We start from the raw sequence: 19,091 nt of genomic DNA, 5'->3' as shown, positions 1-19,091 counted from the left end.
GTTATTTCTTGCATTGAGTGGGAACAAGCCACTACTTCGGACACGTGTCAACAATCCCTTAAGAAATTCATTAGAAGTGGTTGGCCCAGAGAAGGTCAGGGGGGGAAGAGTTCATTTCTTATTTTAAAGTCAAGGATGAGCTAAGTGTAGAAGACAAGTTCGTCATGAGAGGATCTTCACTCATTGCCCCTGCTAGTTTAAGGAACAAATTAGTTGCATTGGCCCAAAAAGGACATACAGGTAATACAGGAACAAAGAAAATACTACGTCTTTACTACTGGTGGCCTGGCATGGACATTTTGATTGAAACTATTTTAAGTAGCTGCAGAGAGTGTGGACATGCAGAGAAGTCTCTTCACACTCACAAATCCCCTTTACGTCCAGGCAGTCCTCCTCAGAGACTCTGGGAGAAGTTAGGACTTGATTTTGTCGGTCCTATTGTTTGACTTAATGGTGTATAAAGATACATTTTGATAGTGGTTGATTATTTCTCAAAGTGGGCCTCATATACATTTTTGAGAGGACCTAACACTGAAAATGTGATTGATTTTTTAAAACATTTGTTCCGTTCTGAAGGTATTCCTGCATTTCAGGTGTCAGATAATGGAGTCCAGTTTGTTTCAAATAACATGAGAAGTTTTTTAAACAACATTGGGGTCAAGCATCTTACCACTGCTCTCTATAGTCCACAAGGTAATGGTTTAGTGGAGAGGGTAAATCGCATTTTGAAAGACTCCGTTCAACTGGCACGTTCTACAAGTACAAAATGTGTTGAGTGATAGAATTTGGTCTTACAACAATACCCCTCATTCAACTACAGGTGTCACACCCTTTGCTTTTCTAAGAGGCAGACAATCTTTTAATGAGTTGTCTCCTGAATGGGTCATTGCCAATTCTGGTGTTCATGACCATAGCCCTGATCACGATCAGGTGAGATTACAAGTGGATGAGAGTCAAGCTAAAGCTAGGTATCATGTTGCAAAGCGAGTTAAGGAGGAATGTTTTGTTGTGGGTGAACGTGTCCGGGCCAGAAGACCGTATAAAAACAGAGGTTCCAAGTTTTATCCCGAAACTGAAATTGTTAAAATTAGCAAGCATGCAGTGATGGTTACTGGTGGGAAATGGTGGAGTGAAAGGAATGTGGTGAAAGTAAAGGATAATCTTGTTAAATCTACTGAGTTTTTTCGTAACATTAATTCCACTGATGGGGGGAAGGGAATATCGTAATACTCATGCACTGTTTCCTTTGGTTCTTGAACCGGTTTGGTCTATCTTAACCCAATCAATATCTTGAGGTGAGATCTTCAACTTTAACCCTGCAATCACTTGTTCAAACTTTTTCATAACTATGGGTGACGGACCATTCGTGACAGAATCCCTCTCTGGCTCAGAAGTCGGCCATTGAACCGCAACTTTACATGCAGACCACACATCCCCTGGTACTACGATGTCAAACAATGTGTTCAAATCAATCCACAACACTTTAGAGATTTTGACAAAGTGGTCAACCTGCTTGTACCATTCTACAGGCTTTTCACTCAGCAGAGGAAAATCATTCATAAATGCAGCCAAATCACCTCTACTCCAAGGCACATGCATATACCTTCCATTTTGTACCTCTTGTAAAGGGTAATTCTCTACCCCTAGCATCCCTCCACCTGGAGGCGGTGTCTCTCCTACAGTCCTTTTAGAACTCTTCTTCTTAGACCACCTTTCCTCCCATTTGTCAAGCATGATCCATGCACGCAACCCTACAATCAAATCTCTGATGTGTATCCTCAGTGCTATGACCCTCTTTTCTTCTAGTTCTTGATCACTATACTGCAACCTATGGCTCCCTTGCAATGACTTAGTTTTAGACAGATCTACCTCGTACTTCCTGGCCAAATCTGTCAGTTTCTCATGTGTAGTCCTTGCCTTACGAGTCACATCCTTTGCTACAAAAAGCAACTCATCTTGTTCATATATTTCTATCCTGTCCAAAGGCAAATTTCCATTAATTATTTCGTCCACTTCTGCTTTCAACCTCACTACATCTAACATCCTTGCCCTCACAGCTCCTCTCAATGGTTCCCGACAAGCTGCTCCATTGCGTTCATCATTCTTGCAGCTCTGATCTCGCGACCTACTGTCCTAGAAACTGGTCAGTTTCCTGACTCATCTAATTCACCATTCCCTGTTATTCTACCATTCAAGGTGACACCCACATTCTCAGATCTGATCTTGACTCGGCCAAAGACTTAGGTCTTACCAGTCTCATATCCACCTGTCCTCTAGAGGAGTCTGCAGTGGCTGGCAATGGCGTGTTCCATTCTATAGGTCTCGGATCCTGTTCCATTTCGCTCACTGTGCCATTCCCTTCGGTAGTGATTCTTCCTCCTGCAGTTGACTGTGCTAGACTGCCAATTTTTACTTGGTCTGGGTCATAGACCGATACAATGGGTCCAATGGTAACGGGTACTGTTAAAGCATCCTGTAACCTCCCACTGTTTCTGTACCTGTTGGAGACTGCGTTCTCATGTCCTCTGTTCCTGTCGAGATTTTCCCTACTACTCTCACATTCAATGGAGTCTGTGGTCTACTAGTCCCTTCTGCTGGCGTCGACTTTCCTTCATAAGAATCTGGATTAAACGGAGGCGGTCTTTCCGACAACAACCTCTCTACCAAGCTGTCATCCGTATCACTATCATCCGCTTCTACACTTTTTGCCTTTGCACCTTCTCTTTTTTCTAGTAGCGGGTACAATCTATCCCCCTCAATCGTTTCCACTCTCCACCTTTTCTCTAGTGCATCCCACCTCGCATCTTGGAATGCCCTGATCGACTTCTTCACCCTTTCCTGAGTTCTATCCCTTTTCCTATCATACGCTGCTCTGATCCATGCATGTAGTGCCTCAAACTGTGTTGGTCTAGGCAGAGGTCGTAAAGAGGACATCACAGATTTCAACTGGTACAACACATCTAACCTGAAAGTACCAATCAAGTCAATTCTCCCTCTCTTTGAGTCATTTTATGCCAATTTTCAAGCCAAATTATAGTATGCAATCCAACATTCTTTGCCATATAATGTGCTGGGGTATCCTTGGGAGGAGCTTCTTCTCCTCCCTGAGTAACCACGTCTGTCACCTCTACACAATTCTCGTAAAACTTTAATGCATTTCATGATGACCTGATTTTTGTTCGCACACAGTATTTTCGTTTGCTTCCTGATGTCAATCCACCAATACCAGCGCGACTCACACCAACCGACCTATCACAGCGCGGCACCTTCTGACGTTACTCTTCTTCCGCTCGCAGCAGTTCCCCTCCTTCACAATTCGCTTCTCATTCGTGCATTCGTCTCATTCACACTCTGAAGTAATTATCGGTCCACGAAACGACCGGACAATCACTTCTCTGACTGTCTGTCCACGAAACGACCGGACAGTCTCTCGAAATTGTTGACCTCAAATCTGACATGAGAAATGAGAAAGCAGCTCTAACTTTGACTACAATATGTGGAATACAACACGACCTCTACATACAACCTTTACATACACTTCTCATGTGCCCAAGCACTCTCATGCATATCACTTGCCATCAAAACAATTAGGGGAGTCAGCCCTGACACACAGCACAGATGTATAATAGAAAGCTGGTAGGCAGGCTCGACAGGGGGCACAGACAGAGGTCCATATCCCACAACAAAAAATAAAATGCCATGGACCACTGGTATTATGATGGCCTCCTCATGGAGGAAGTAACCACCCAAGTTAAAAGGAGAATCAACACTCTCTAGCACTTTTTGATAAGCAACATATTGAAATGGTGTAAAACACTTGTGAGTAGACTTGTGACACTGGTCTCCGAAGCAATAAAACACACCAAGCCAGCCAGAATTATATAATGAGGACCAGGCAGTAACAGAGAAAGCACCAGTGCCTTTTGACGCTACAGTGTCTGGTATGTAACATGTTTTCACTGGAGGCAGCAGGTTCCTGTTCATTTCATACTATGTCATGAATGCCAAACAAGCCTCCATGACCCCAGTAATGTTTTGAAATTTTAACTGAAAATTAAGTGGGTCTGAATTTGGATGAAATGAAACGGTGCACTGGTTTACCAGTTCAACTGGTTCTCCAAATCTCTGCCATGATTTTTCTGCACACTTATTATTAACTTGGAGGCAGTGTTTTATATCATTATTTAGTTGTCTGATAGAACCACGACTGGATAAGCCATGCGTGCTTCTACCACACAACCTAAACAACAAATGTGTCTTAACCACACATTCCTTTACCACACATGCCTTTACCACGTAATTTTGTGGTAAAAGCATAAAGGGTAAAGGGGTATGTGTTGCTAAGGTCGCAACCCCTACACCTGCCCTAAGCTACAAACTCCCCCCACACCCTCCCTGAGGTCCAAATACCCCTAACCCCTCAAACTACCCCGACCCAGCCCTAAAACATACCCCTGACCCCTCAGCCCTGAGAACTACCCCCCCCAGCCCTGAGATCTAGCCCTGAACCCACACGCAGCCCTGAAAACGACTCCAAACCCCCAGCCCTGAAAAACATCCCACAACCCCCAGCCCTAAAATCTACCCCCAAACCCCCAGCCCTGAAATATACCTCCAACTCCCTCAGCCTTGAAAACTTCCTGCGACCCCCCAGCCCTAAAATCTACCCCAGCCCTGAAAACTAGTCCCGAACTCCCCAACCCTGAAAACTACCCTGACCCACCCCCAGCCCACAAAACTACTCCCCAGCCCTGAAAACTAGCCCCGAACCCACCCCTAGCCCTGAAAAACTTCCCCGATCCCCAGCCCTGGAAACTACCCCCAAACACCCCAGCCCTGAACACTACCTCCAACCCCCCAGCCCTGAAAACTAGTCCCGAACCCCTAGTCCTGAAAACTACCTCCAACCACCCCTGCCCTGAAAACTACCTCCAACCCTCAGCCCTGATAACTACCCCGACTCACCCCCAGCCCACAAAACTATCCCCAGCACACAAAACAACCCCAACCCACACGCAGCCCACAAAACAACCCGACCCACCCAGCACACCCCCAGCACAGAAAACTACCCAGACCCCTTAACCCCACCCCACAAAAGAACCCCTGACCCACCCCAGCCCACAAACCCCCAGCCCAGAAAACAGCCCTGACCCACCCCAGCCCAGAAAACGACCCGACCCCCAAGCCGACTAAACTACCACAAAACAACCCAAAACCCATCCTCCAGCCCAGAACTACACCCAGCCCCACTTACCAAACCGCTTCCTGTGAGGTCTTCCTGCTTCTGTCCGCAGCAGCCTACAACTAGACCGCGCATTGCCTTAACCACACATATGCGTGGTTAAGGCAAATGCGTGGTTAAGGCATGCGTGGTAGGGCTTGCGGAGTCGTCATACTCGTGGTTTAGACCACGGTGTTCCGACTGCTTCCCCATTATTTCTCATTTGTGATCCTTTGTCTTCTCACTGGACACACTTTTCACTTTTAATTCAAGCTACAAGTACAAAACAAGTTTGGGACCCACCTCGAAAACTTTATGGCAAAGATTGGGGGAAGTGGAGGGCAGGGCTGAGCGCAGGGGTCGGTGCTTATGAAATAATTTCAGGGATAATTGTTGGGGTTTATAATCCACAATAAATCTGACACTTAAAAAGAGCAAATTAGTCCAACAAAAACAGAAATTGACCAAAAGAACACTGGGCTCCCCATTTTTGGTGTGTTGAGATCCCCTTGCACTACTGGGCATCAATGCAACTGCACCTGCTGCACTAGTGATAGCAGCGGCCCTGAGTAGAGGATATGTCCTCTGGCTTTTTCATCCTTTTTCTATCAATGCCTGATTATCACTCCAATTTTAAAACTGGCTCTTTCCCTTTCTTCTTGGGAAATTTTATACAGTGTGAACTCATCCCAAGGGCATTGGAGCGTTTGACATGACCATCAGTTACATTACACAAGGCCAGATTATGTTTTTTTAGGCACAGTTAGATTGAGCAATTTACGAAGAATTTTGAGTCAATGGCAGCTCTCATCATTAGGCCACATCTCCTCCCTTTCACAGCATAATAAGCTCCCACCTGTTGCCACCGTTTTTATTGCAAAGGTGCCCTCTGCCGTAATGCTAAAGCCTGCATAATCTCTCTTTTTTTTAAAGGCAGCCATAATTACGATAAATTGGGTCACACAACCCCTGGACCCCGTGCTGCTGCACCTGCTTAACTAATGATAGCTACTGCCTTGCAAAGTGTCTGTCTCCTCTACCCTTTGTTAAAAAAAAATACCTGGGATCCCATTTTGCCCTCATTCACTCCCCATCCTCTCTCCAATGCCCAAACTAAAGTGTCTTCTCTCCTTCGATTCTCCACTTCCCCTGGCCATTGCTCAGAAGCCCAAATCAACACTGGCTTAGTAATCTAATGCAAGCAAGGACGGACAGTAAAACAGCCATAATTATGGATTTATCGCATTTGCCACTTAATCAGTCATCTGCTGCATAATAAGCACATTTTAACGACAACAAAATAGTTTGTAACTCAAACAGATCAAGAATTACAAACATCCAGTGGCGTGTTGCCACGAAGGGAACGCCCTTCGCAAATGGTTACTGGTCACCTTTCAGTTGCTTATTGGTGTATTTGGGTATTGAACTGGTAGTAAGGAGGTGAAATCTTTGCCAAACCAGAATTCACAAGAAATAGATTGGCAAAACAATGAAATACTTCATAAAATGTGCTGCATTAAGCAGCAAAACTTGCCTTTTCATGCAGCACAATTTAGTCAACACTGACGTATAATCGGGTCCTCCCTGCTGCGGAGTCCTAATGGCCCTTCTTTCTGGTCAAACACAGACATCTGCATTGATCACATACGCCAACTGAGGTTCCATAGTAAAAGTGATTAGCTTAACCAGCATTTATCTTTCATTTAACATGTATGAATTATTTTATATGCAGTTACCTGAAGGTTAAAAACAAATAACAAGCAAATTACAGAATCTATTATTCTTTTGAGCTATATCTTTGGCCAGCCAGCCGACCCACTTGCTCTGCCTAATTGCATCCAGGATCACTGTTCACATTGTGTTTTCTAATGCATTTCAAGTGATGATTGTAAATCAAGACTGCCTGGAAACACACCAAATAAACAGTCGTGCTCCCAGGCTGTCTTCACATACAAGTTCTTGAAGACCCATTAGTGCGTTCGTGGGAATGCAGCTACAGACCCTATCCTGGGCACGCCCCACAGTTTGAAGACCTCTGCTGTGTATGTTGCACACTTATCTCTCTGTGCATACTGGATTCTGAACCTCCCAAAATCCTGTATGCCCAAAAGACCAACTTAAGTTTATGAGTTTTTGAGTGTTTGTTGATGCCAATGTGCATAACATCATTATCTAAACTCTTCATCCCCACTAAGACATACTAAATTAGCTCAAGTGAAAGAAATCGAGGATTTAAGATGGTGACAAACATGATTTCCTCTGATACACCAGCAGAGATCCACTGGACCCATAGGTCCCAGTTTAGATATAAGCACCCATGATAAAAATAATCTCGACTTGACAAAAGAGAATGATCTCGTTGATTTAAACACCTCCAAAGTATAAGGCTGTTTAACATATATGTCTAAGTAAAATCTATTTACCTAATTTTGAGGGGAAGTTCTGCTCTCCTATCAAAATCTCACCTTGGCGTCAGGTTGTCCTACCTTTTCATCCCCAATGCATTCCCAATGTATTTGCTTGGGTATGTTTCATTGCAGGATGGTGGCTACAGCAGTCAATGGTTAAACAGTAATGATGGGATTTGAAAACCCAGAACCCAGTGTGCCTAGATGGAAGCTGTACACAATGGGCAAAATCCATGTATGCAAGTTTCCAATGAAGGCAGATCCCTTCGCAAACGCCACACAATCAACCACCCTCCAGGAGAGAACCAAACATTAATTGAACAACTTATGGAAACAATCACAGTACACTCCACTTAACACTTCAATTATATTTTCTTAAGGGATTTCAACATGCATTGGAATGACCCTAACAACCCCCTTGTAAATCTCTTTAAGACTTTCTATCTGAACTTACCCTGACACAATCGTGCAAATGGGCATACCCAATGGCTACGATCTATGCTCAGATACCACAGTGAACGGACATAGGCAATGCATATTCAGTTCTAGGGTCAGGGGGCACTGGTTGCGTTTTGCGATCAAAGACTACTCCCTACCCCAGATCACATATGCCTTGCACAAAACTCTCCAGAGCATCGACACTGGGCGAAGGCATTGTTGAATGCTCATCCTGCACCCACAATCTGCTGCTTAAGGCAGAGTCCAAGACCAGAGTACTCTGTGTCAAGGATGCTGGGCAAACGGCCTGGCCATAGAGGTGTGCTGTGGATGAATTCAGACTGTGCACTGAGTGCTCTGGAGGCCAGTTTTACTAAAACAAAAGGGTTCAGTGGAGGCTATGGTTCACTATTCATATAGTAAAAATAGTGTGTTGCAAAAATATACAGATATAACCAATAAATAAAAATTCACTAGAAGGTATTTTGGTTACAATATAAAACCTAAAAACCTCTGAAACACACTGATTATGATTAGTTATGCAACCATAACTCTTCCAATGCTCTGCTCATTACCTCACATATGATGCTACAGTCAGCACCACGGTGACATTATCAAATTCACTGTTAACAACTATGATGTCTTCACTGAAGCTTCAAATCATTTCGGTTTTTGGCATCCAAAAACAGGCATATTAAACACTGCCATGTGTCCATATGCATCCATTACAAGGACATGTACTTGGTGAAAATAGCCCATTGGCCATGATCCACAGGGTATGCAGCTTGTGCACAGAGTCCAGGTCGAGCATGAAGATAAGAACCATGAACCATGTATCAAGAGTTCACTAGGCATGGCTATGCTCAGCAGGGCGTAGTGTCCCAGAGTGCAGGGTTTAGGCAATTATTGTTATTTCTATATATCTTGGCAAATGGCTGATGGAGTGCAGGACAACAAAAGGGTTAAAATATTACACACTCCAATAAAATCAACAACAAATAAAATTAACAATCATTGCAGGAAAGCATTCAAATCATTGCAAAGTGCGAGAAGCTTAGGTGAGAGTCTACATGTTGGGCAAGAGAGTTTGAGCCTAAGGGTAGGAAAAGAAAAAGCACCATTGGAGATTCATACCGAGCTGACAAAAGGGATATTGAGACGTGTTGTCAATTTACTGCAAGGATTGCAAAGACCACCAGAAGTCTAAACTTTGGCAGCAAGGTAGGAGGATTCCAGTAAGATGCTTGCATTTATTGATCAACATTTATTGATCAACATTTACAGGAAAACCTTCCAAACAGAAACTCTATCTTCATGTAAATACCTAGGTTTAAAAATGTTCAATGAAGGCAGATCCCTTTGCAAACTCCACACACTCTACCACCCTCCAAGGGAGAACCATACATTCATTGAAATAATTATGGAAACAATCGCAATACATTTCACTTAACACTTCAATGATATTTTCTTAGGAGACTTCAACCTGCATTGGAATGATCCTAACAGCCCCCTTGTGAATTCCTTTAAGACTTTCCCATCTGATCTCAACCTGACACAATCCTGCAACAGCCCAGCACACAATAAAGGTGCTACTCTAGACTTGATACTCACAAGAGAGAAAGCTATTGAATTAGAATCTATCAACCCTTGTGGCTGCTCCGAACCACCACTACATTAACATTTATATAACAAAGTCAGTGGTTAGAATTAAAGGCCAGCTTGTTAAACCAAGACAATTGATCAGGGAGATGAAAGACATAAAGAGTGAGGAACTGTCAGCGCTTTGTAAAAGAGGCCTTCCGCCACCAATGGTGTGGACGATGTACATGATCTCGTAGATCACTACAATAGGGCAATGGCATAATTGACTCACTAGCACATAAAAGCCTGAGGATAGTCTCCTTCAAAAACATGAAACCTTGGTTCAATGGGCACCTGAATTATGAGATCATACAAAATGATCTAGAGGTGCAATTTGTCATCGCCACACCTGAAACAACTGAGGTTACTAAGGAGCTCTTACAAAAAGATCATCAGGAACTCCATAACAGAATTTTTCAGAGATCAGCTAGATAATGCCAAAAATCGCCCTTGACAAGTGTTGGAAATCAAACAATCCAATAGTTCATCTCTCTCCATTCTAACAGATACTAGCTCACAATTGAACTGCAGAGGTTTTCCACTTTCTTTGAGGCTAAGATTAAGAAAATTGATAAAATTAAAGACTGCTTCAGACCTCCTGGTCAGTTCAGATCGACTCTTTCATCAACCAGATCAGCTCCTGGTTATTACCTGCAAACATCGCAGCAAACTAAAAAAATGAAACGGTATAAAAAGAATTTAAGATTCTATATGAAGCTGACATCCTAAAAATTCTGCCATGTTAAAACCACCTACCCATTACAACGACCCTCTCCCATGTAGACTTTATAAATAGCTAAATCAACTCATACTTCCTCTATGGACCATGAAAGTGAATTCTTCACTAATGCAAGGCTCCATTCCAGAATGCCTAAAATCTGCTCAGGTTTCTCCTTCCATAAAAAAAACAGATACTGATCATACTAACATCAAGAACTTCTGAAAGATTTCCAATATTACCTTACTAGCAAAGCTCCTTGAGAAATGTGTTCACATTCAACTGAGCCAGCATTTCAAATGGTTCAATTTCCTTGGTAATTGCCAAACTGGGTCACAGTAGAGAAACTGCTATAGTCTACATTTTGGACGCGGCCCTACAGACTCTAGACCATAATGAATCATGCCTACTAATATTGCATGATCTCTCATCTATTTACACAGTGAATCACGACTACCTCCTTGCTCCATTTGAAGGCAGGATGCGTCTTTCTGAAATGGTTCTAAACTGGTTCTCTTCTTTTCTGCCCGACAGATCGCAAAGATTCAACTATATCAGTAGTGTCCAATCTGACTCCAGTGACAATGGGGGTTCCTCAAAGTTCCACTCTTTCTGCTATCTGAACCCTTAAGCCCGCTAACATTTCAAACCACGTGTTCTGGGACAACACTCGACTTTACATGAAAATATCCTCTCCAGAAGATGTCAAAACACTCAATGACACCTTGTTGAAGACTCAACACTGGTTAACACTAAACCATCTCAAACTAATTGCACAAAAACTGAATTTCTACTTCTCTTTCCTCCCAAGAGAACTACTCCAGCCACAGAATGGCTCAAACACTTGACTGTGCTAAACTGCTCTCTCTCAGTTATAGACTCTACAAAATCCCTTGGTATCACCTCAGATAAAAACTCAGACATGCAGGCTCACATCAACGCCATGACCAGAGGGGATCTCTTCCAAATAAACTCCCTAAGAAAGATAAAGCCTTTCCTCTCCTCTACCTAATTCAAGTTGGCAGTTCAAACCCTTGTAATTTCTAATCTATAAAGTGACTACCTTATGAGGCGCAGATTCAGATTAAAATAGCTTGTATGACACACAAAGCGCTTCACCAAAATACCCCAGATTACTTCTCCCAAAAACTTAAGTTCTCATGGGGCAGTAGAACACCTCGAAGCTCCTGCTCTCTGTTTTTGAAACCCACAAAATACAAAAAGAAGAAAACCTACTACTGCTCATTCACCAGAGCAGCACCACAAGTGGGAGCTCTCTACCTCCAGAGATCAGGCTGAACTCTTTAACAGCCTCCTTCAAGAAAGAGGTGAAAGTCCTTCTGACAAACACATTTCTTCCTTAACTGACACTTCTATTTCAATCGCAGGTTGAAAGTCAAGATTTTTATGATTTATTTATCTTTTATTTGTGAACTTGAAATACTGTACAGCGCTCCGATACACTTGAGCCATGATTGCACTTTATAATACTATTAAAAATAAATATGTTGAGTGCCGTCTACAAAGGGCAAAACATGTTAAACTGAACACGCTTCAATAATCAGCCAAAACAATGATCAGAGTGCAGGTGTCATACTTCCTGATTCCAGTGAAGACCCAAGCTTCAAAGTGCAATGCAGTTCTCATCAGAAGGACAGGTCATTTGGGCAGTCCATAAATGAAAACATATTTGTCTTGAACTCTGGGAACTTACCAGAAGTCTTTTCTTTTGTGAAGTACACCAAGGCTTGTGCCATCTCTCCCAAAAGGCACTCCAGACCCACACAAATTCAATGTGAATCATGAATACCTAAAGGGAAAGAAGAACGGGATAAGAGAACGATAGCTGGTGCAAGGCTTTCTTCACATCAGACAGATTTAAGTAAGCACAACTTTCCTTTTCTGGTCTACAAAGGAAAAAATAACATCAGTTTTCTTTTGACTACTATCATAAGCTAGTTTCTAATATAACTTAATTTTAATTCATTGACCTTTATGGGTGTCCCTAAACTTCAATCTGTATTCTTCTGTAGTGAGTCCACATCCTTCTCTCAAGGTTTTCTTCATATGCTGATAGCTCCCATAGTAGAATAAAAACAGTCCTGGTGACCTGTCCTCCTCATTTTTGAAGGCCCTTTCAAAGGGTGTAAACCATTTGTCAATGCTATCACTATCACTAAACTTGGGCACAGTCCATTTGGGGATTGTTAGAACTGGGGGTCTCTAGTTGTCACCTTTGACCAAATAGGGACCCTTGCTTCTAGTCAGGGTAAGGGGGATACACTCCTAAATTAACCCCTGCTCTCCCCCTTGGTAGCCCTGGCACGAGCAGACAGGCTTATCTCAGAGGCAGTGTGTAAAGCATTTGTGAACACAGAGTAATACAGTGAAAACACTACAAATGGACACCACACCAATTGAGAAAAATAATAATCTTTATCTTAACCAAAACAAGACCAAACGACAAAAATCCACAATACAGTTATCAAGATATCCTTAAAAATAGGTTATTCACTCAAATAAGACTTGTAGCAACAAATAACTCCACCTGGGGTTATAACGACATTGTGACAGATGAAAATCCCAAGTACGGCGCCGACCGTGAGGTGCACGGCGTCTGGCCTGGAGTCGAGCAGACCCACAAAGAACAGCACCTTGGAACTGATTAAAGCAAAGACGGTACACAGCGTCGGGGAGGTGATGCTTCGTTGGCGCCTGAAGCGTCGGTTCCTTACAACCCCAGGGGAGGTGATGCCTCTGTTCCTTACTGCATTGCAGGGGAGGTGAGACATTGGTTCCTTACTGTGTCGGGGAGGTGACGTCACGAATGGCGGCGAGGCGTCGGTTCCTTACGACGGTACGCTGTTGATGGATTCGGGGGCCACCTACGTCGAGGATCAGCTCTGCGTTGATGAATCACCGGGGTCGCTGAAGTTGGGGCTGCAGTGCGAGTCGGGACGGTGCGTCGTCGACGTCACAAGTGGTGTCCTCGGCTCCAGTGCAGGCAGCGGCCTCGATGACGGCTTCGGAGTCGATGCGGTACGGTGTCAGCAGGCGTCGGGCCTATGGTACAAGTCGGAGTGGTGCATCTTGCTCTTCACGAGCGATGCCCATGGCTTTGGTGCAGGTTATGGGATCGCTCACTGGCGTTGGTGTTGCAATTTCCTTCTGAAGCAGCTGCAACAGCAGTTCCAGATGCAGAGAGACAGACGGGATGAAGTCTTTGTGTCCCTGAGACTTCAGAACAGGAGGCAAGCTCAGTTTCAAGCCCTTGGAGATCTTCCTCAAGATGACAAAGCAAACAGCAAAGTCATTTTCCCCTTTCCTTGGCAGCAAACATCCACTGCAGGCCAACCCCAGACAGCAAACAGCACAGGGGCAGTATTCCTCCTCAGTTTCTCCAGCTCTTCTCCTTGGCAAAGATTTCTCTTGATTCCCAGAAGTGATCTAAAAGTCTGGGCCCCACTTTTTATACACACAAATCCTTTCTTCTCTGAAGGTAGAGAGTGTCTGTACCCAGCTAAAACCAGTTCTGTCCTCACTGGTGCAGCTTCCTGGCAGGAGGTGGAAACAGCATTGTTGAAGGTAGACCAGGCCCATTCAGGTGAATAGGAAATCTCCTTCCCCTACTCTAAATGTAACCCAGGTCCATTCAGCCCAGCCCTGACTCCTCAGACTTCTGGAGCCACAGCCCCTCTCCAGCCCCTGTCATCCAAAAGCCAGACATGCAACACACAAACCTAGCAGAGGCACACTGGATGGTTAGGCAAGAAAATACCTACTTTCTAAAAATTGTATTTTCAAACACAGAATGAAAAAGTCACCCTTACTAACAGATGCACTTTAACATTCTGAGTTCAGGCATATTAAACTTAATGTTTCTACCTTGTTCCTTGGGCCAGTTATGTTTATAAGATGTTATAAACAAACTCCCCATTCTCTCCTATGGGAACAGGTAGCCTTGTAATAGCGAAAAACAAAATTGGCAGTAATTCACTATCAGGACAATCACACACATCAAGGCATGTCCTACCTTTAACATACAATGCACCCTGCCGGCAGGGGTACCTTGGGCCTACCTTAGGAGTGACTGTAATATGTAGAAAAGGGATGGTTTAGGGACTGGCAAGTGTGTCAACAAGGCTCTGCAATGGCAGGCCGGAGTTACATTTTACAGGCTGCTTATGTGGGTGGCACAATCAGTGCTGCAGCCCACTAGCAGCATTTGATTTACAGGCCCTGGGCACACAAAGTGCACTATACTAGGGTCTGACAAGTAAATTAAATATGCCAATCATAGAATCACTAATCCATAACAACAATTTACAAAGAAAGCACTTGCACTTTGGCACTGAACAGCAGTGGCAAAATGCCCAAAGCATCTAGACCAGCAAAACGGAGTCCAACACACAGCAAAAACACAGGAGGCAACAGCAAAAAATGGATGGGAGACCCACGCCAATGGTGCTAGGTCTAACAGGGATATTAAGGTCAAAAGATTCCTCATTCTCCCTATTAAAATTGCTGCCACCATTCTCTTTGGGCTTCAAGCCCATCGTTAACCTTCTTTCTTCAAGGGTTAGTCTCCTTTCCTCAAGTTTTTTCTCTTTTTTTTCCGCAGCACACTTAGAAAGAGGAAAAAGGCTCTAATTATTGTTTATATGCAGGAAGGTGTCCCTTCCTGCACAAAAAAATCCTGCCTGCAATGCAGGCACCCTTGCACCATGGCACAAGTATGCCTGCATTGGCGCTAGGCACACATAAAGCGCCAGCGCAATGAGGGAGCAGGCATGTGCCATATCTTGGAAAATATGACGCATTAATGCCCTCTCCATTCGATGCAGCGCTGCAAGGTGACTCGCTGCAAAGTGCTACGTCAAATATTGATAAATCTGGAACGAGGAGTATAAAATACCAAAAGATCCTTTCCTGTCTTCATGGTTGAAAAGAAAATATTTATACAACTCTAAGAGAGATAGCAAATTACCTGCATCTCTTTTAATCAGAAGAGTGGTGTACATATTTTTTCAATCAAGCAGGCCATCCCAAATTTGACGTTAGACATAGAGGAGAATTCACAGAACTCGTTCGCAACATTAGGATCAAAGGGGCATATGTATCAAACTCCCCTTTAGCGAATCTCAAATTGCGAGAATTTGCGATTCGCAAAATCAGATTCGCTAAACGGGATGTATAAAATAAATCGCTAATCATTTGCGATTCCTTAAAAATCGCAAATAATTCGCAGAATCCCGTATTGCGATTTCTTAATAGCGAAATTCGCTAAATAAGAAATCGCAAAAATGGGAATCTGCAAGCCTGGTGCAGGCTGATGACATCACAAACAGGAAACTGTAGTGATTGCCTGCACCTGCTCACCTGAGCCACACCCAGAGGCTGCTTGTGGAGTGTGAGGAGGCTTTCCTGGAGACAGCAACCAGCAATGGATCCCAAACAAAACCAGCAGGGCAAAGATGCAGAAAAAAGAAAGAGAAAACACAAGTTTTCAGAAAAGGAGCAGGAGGTCCTCATTGAGGAGATGGTCTGCAGCCATGAGCTCCTGTTTGGGAAGAAGGCACTCAAAGTCCCAGAGGCCAGGAAGAGGAAAATCTGGCTGGAAATACAGAGCAAGGTGAATGCTGTTGGAGTCACCACACGCACCATCGAGGAGCTGCGCAAGCGGTGGTATGATATGCGCCAGAGGTCCAAGGAGAGGGTGGCAGCCAGACTCAAGGATGCCAGTCAGACTGGAGGAGGACCATCCACTGCAGAGCAGCCAACCCCCCATGAGGAGCTTGTGGAGTCAACCCTCCTGCCTGAGAGCGTTGGTGGTGTGGCTGCAATCGACAGCTCCGACCCCTCATCCAGCAGACAAGGTAAGATGCATGCCAAATCACCCTGCACTCCTCCCCATCCCTTGCACACTCCCCCAAATGCGCATAGTTAACTCCCAACATGCCAATCCAGCCCAGGTCTTACAGCACACCCAGCAATGCATCATGGTACTCGTAGTACTCTGTCTGACTGTGTGTCCATGACACCATCACAAGTAAATGCAACATATGTGTTTTGGGGATCATTGAATAGAAATGTGTCAGAGATTAGCCGTCAAAGATTTGTAACTTTATTGAGTGCCACATGCAGACAGTAACACAAACTCATATAGTCCCCTTTACATCCACAGCACACGCCATGCCACAAGAAGACAGCGCTGAGGGAGAGGAGCCTGCAGACCCTGCGGACTCCAGCGATGAGACAGAGCAGCAGCCAATTCAGCGCAGGAAGCGCGCACATGTGCCCCCACTGCCTCCATTTGAGGATGAAGTCCCAGCAACAGGCGATGACACCGACAGGAGAGAGGGGAGTCAGGGTGTGACAGACATGCCCCGTCATGACGCACCAACACCAAGGCAAAGGGAACAGGCCATTTCCAGGTCAAGGCCCAGGAGCAGCACTGCAACAGAAGGAGAAGGCACCGTGTTCTCCGGCTTGGAACAGTGCATGTTGCAGGAACAGCGCCTGCAAAGCAAGGCAATGCGGTCAATGAATCGCCAGCTAGGCCGCCTACATCAGGACAATTGCAACATGGTAGCGGCAATACGAGAGCTCTGTGCCACTTTGAGGGACACCCAAGCTGCCAATGACAGGGCTGGACGACGTGCCAATGCACGGCTACACAATTATACCAAGGCAGTCAACCGCCTCTGCACCACCACCAGCGCACTCACACGCAGAAGCGTAACCATGCAGGTGGACATGGCACATTGCTGCCAGGACATAGCGCGAGGGCTGGCGCAGGTGACCACTGCTGTGGAACAGCTGCAGACAGCCAATGCAGGTGGCAGCGCACTAATGGCCTCTGCTGAGAGTGAGGACACATCGAGTCGCAGCAGCATCACTCCAACCTTGCCAGGTGAAAGACGCCGCAGTGGCAGACAGGTAGCAGGCCAAGGGCGCACCATGGGGGTCAACCACCCTGGACGGCACCGACGGAGGTGATCATCTGCGGGGACACTGACTGCAACACGGGTGCATTAACCCGCAAAAGGCTGTTTGCCCTATTTCTTGTGCCTTCTCTGCACTGTGTGTACAACATGTGCTGGGGACAATTACAATTTCTTTCATGTTAAGTGTGATTAAACACTTGACACATCATCAGGCTTTGTAGTCTCATTTCCTCAATACTCACCTAAAAGTAGTTTTGTGTGATCTCAGTCCGTCTCTGGCGTCCAGCAGCTGCCCCAACTCCTGGTGCTGGTCTGGCAGGGGGAGCAGGGCGCTCGTCATCCGATGTGTCTGTATCGGTCACATCAATTGTGGTGCCTTTCCTCATTGCCATGTTGTGTAGCATTGCACAGCTTGCCACGATTTTACAGCAGGTCTCAGGGCTGTATTGCAGTGCGCCTCCACTCTTATGCAGGCACCGGAAGCGGCTCTTCAGGATTCCGAAGGTTCGCTCAATGACACAGCGTGTAGATCTGTGTGCCCTGTTGTAGCTCCTCTCACTTGCATTTGCAGGATCCAGGTATGGGGTCAGGATGAAGTCGCGCACTGCATAGGCACTGTCACCTGCATGGAAAATAACACAATAGGTGAGTCAATGTCCCCCCCCTCAACTGATGTAGTGGATGTATTGATGTGTGCAATGTATTTACCGAGCAGGTACCCCTCCCCAAACTCTCCAGCACTCAGACGTCTGTGTATTCCACTGTGTCGGAAGATGAAGGAGTCATGTGTACTGCCGGGGTATTTGGCTACGATGTCGGTGATGTGATACTTAGCGTTGCACACAATCTGTATGTTGAGGGAATGGTAGCATTTCCGATTCCTGTAGACATATTCAGTGTCTGCTGGGGGTGTGATGGCCACATGGGTCCCGTCAATGCAGCCGATGACGTGGGGGAAACGTGCAATCTGGTAGAAGTCCAGTATCGTTTGTTGTAATGCCTGTTGGGTGGTGGGGAAGTAAATGTGATGTGGGAGCCTCAGTAGCATTGCATCTAGGAAGGCATGGAAGAAGCGCGAAAGTGCACTCTGTGACACACCACCAACCTCCGCTATGACCCGTTGAAAACTCCCTGACGCGAGGAGGTGCAGGGAGCACAGGACCTGCACATGTGTGGGAATTGTTTGTGTCCTGCGAGTAGGGTGCTCCAAGTGGGGTTTCAGCTCCTCAATCAGGTCCATTATGGTCTGTGGGTGCAGTCTGTACTTGTCATAGATCTCCTCTTCAGTGTTCTGTAACAGGGTGATGCGCAGCCTGAAGATACGTTCCTGTCTCATTCTCCTGTGTGCAAGGGCCCGAATACGCAGCCTCCTGGCTATCATGTACATTGCAGCCATTGTGGGTGTGTTTGTTGCATTGTGGGCTGGTTTTTGTACCTTGCACCAGTTTACCACCTGCAAGCAATTGGTGTTAATTGCGATTTCTTAATTAGCGAATTTCGTGAAATCGCAATTTGCGATTTTTTCATACATATGTTTGCGATTTCTTAGCTAGCGATTTCTTGTTAGCGATATTCGCAACGGTAAGGAATCGCAAATTAGGTATTCGCTAGGAAATTCGCAGTTTTCTTGTTTCGCAGCCTAAGAAATCGCTAATTTAGCGATTTCTTATTTTTCAGTTTGGAAATGTGTCATACATATGAAATAGCGAAAAATCAGT

Source organism: Triturus cristatus, chromosome 1_2, assembly GCF_964204655.1.
Source record: "Triturus cristatus chromosome 1_2, aTriCri1.1, whole genome shotgun sequence".
NCBI classification, from domain to species: Eukaryota; Metazoa; Chordata; class Amphibia; order Caudata; family Salamandridae; genus Triturus; species Triturus cristatus.
This window is presented reverse-complemented; position numbering follows the sequence as displayed.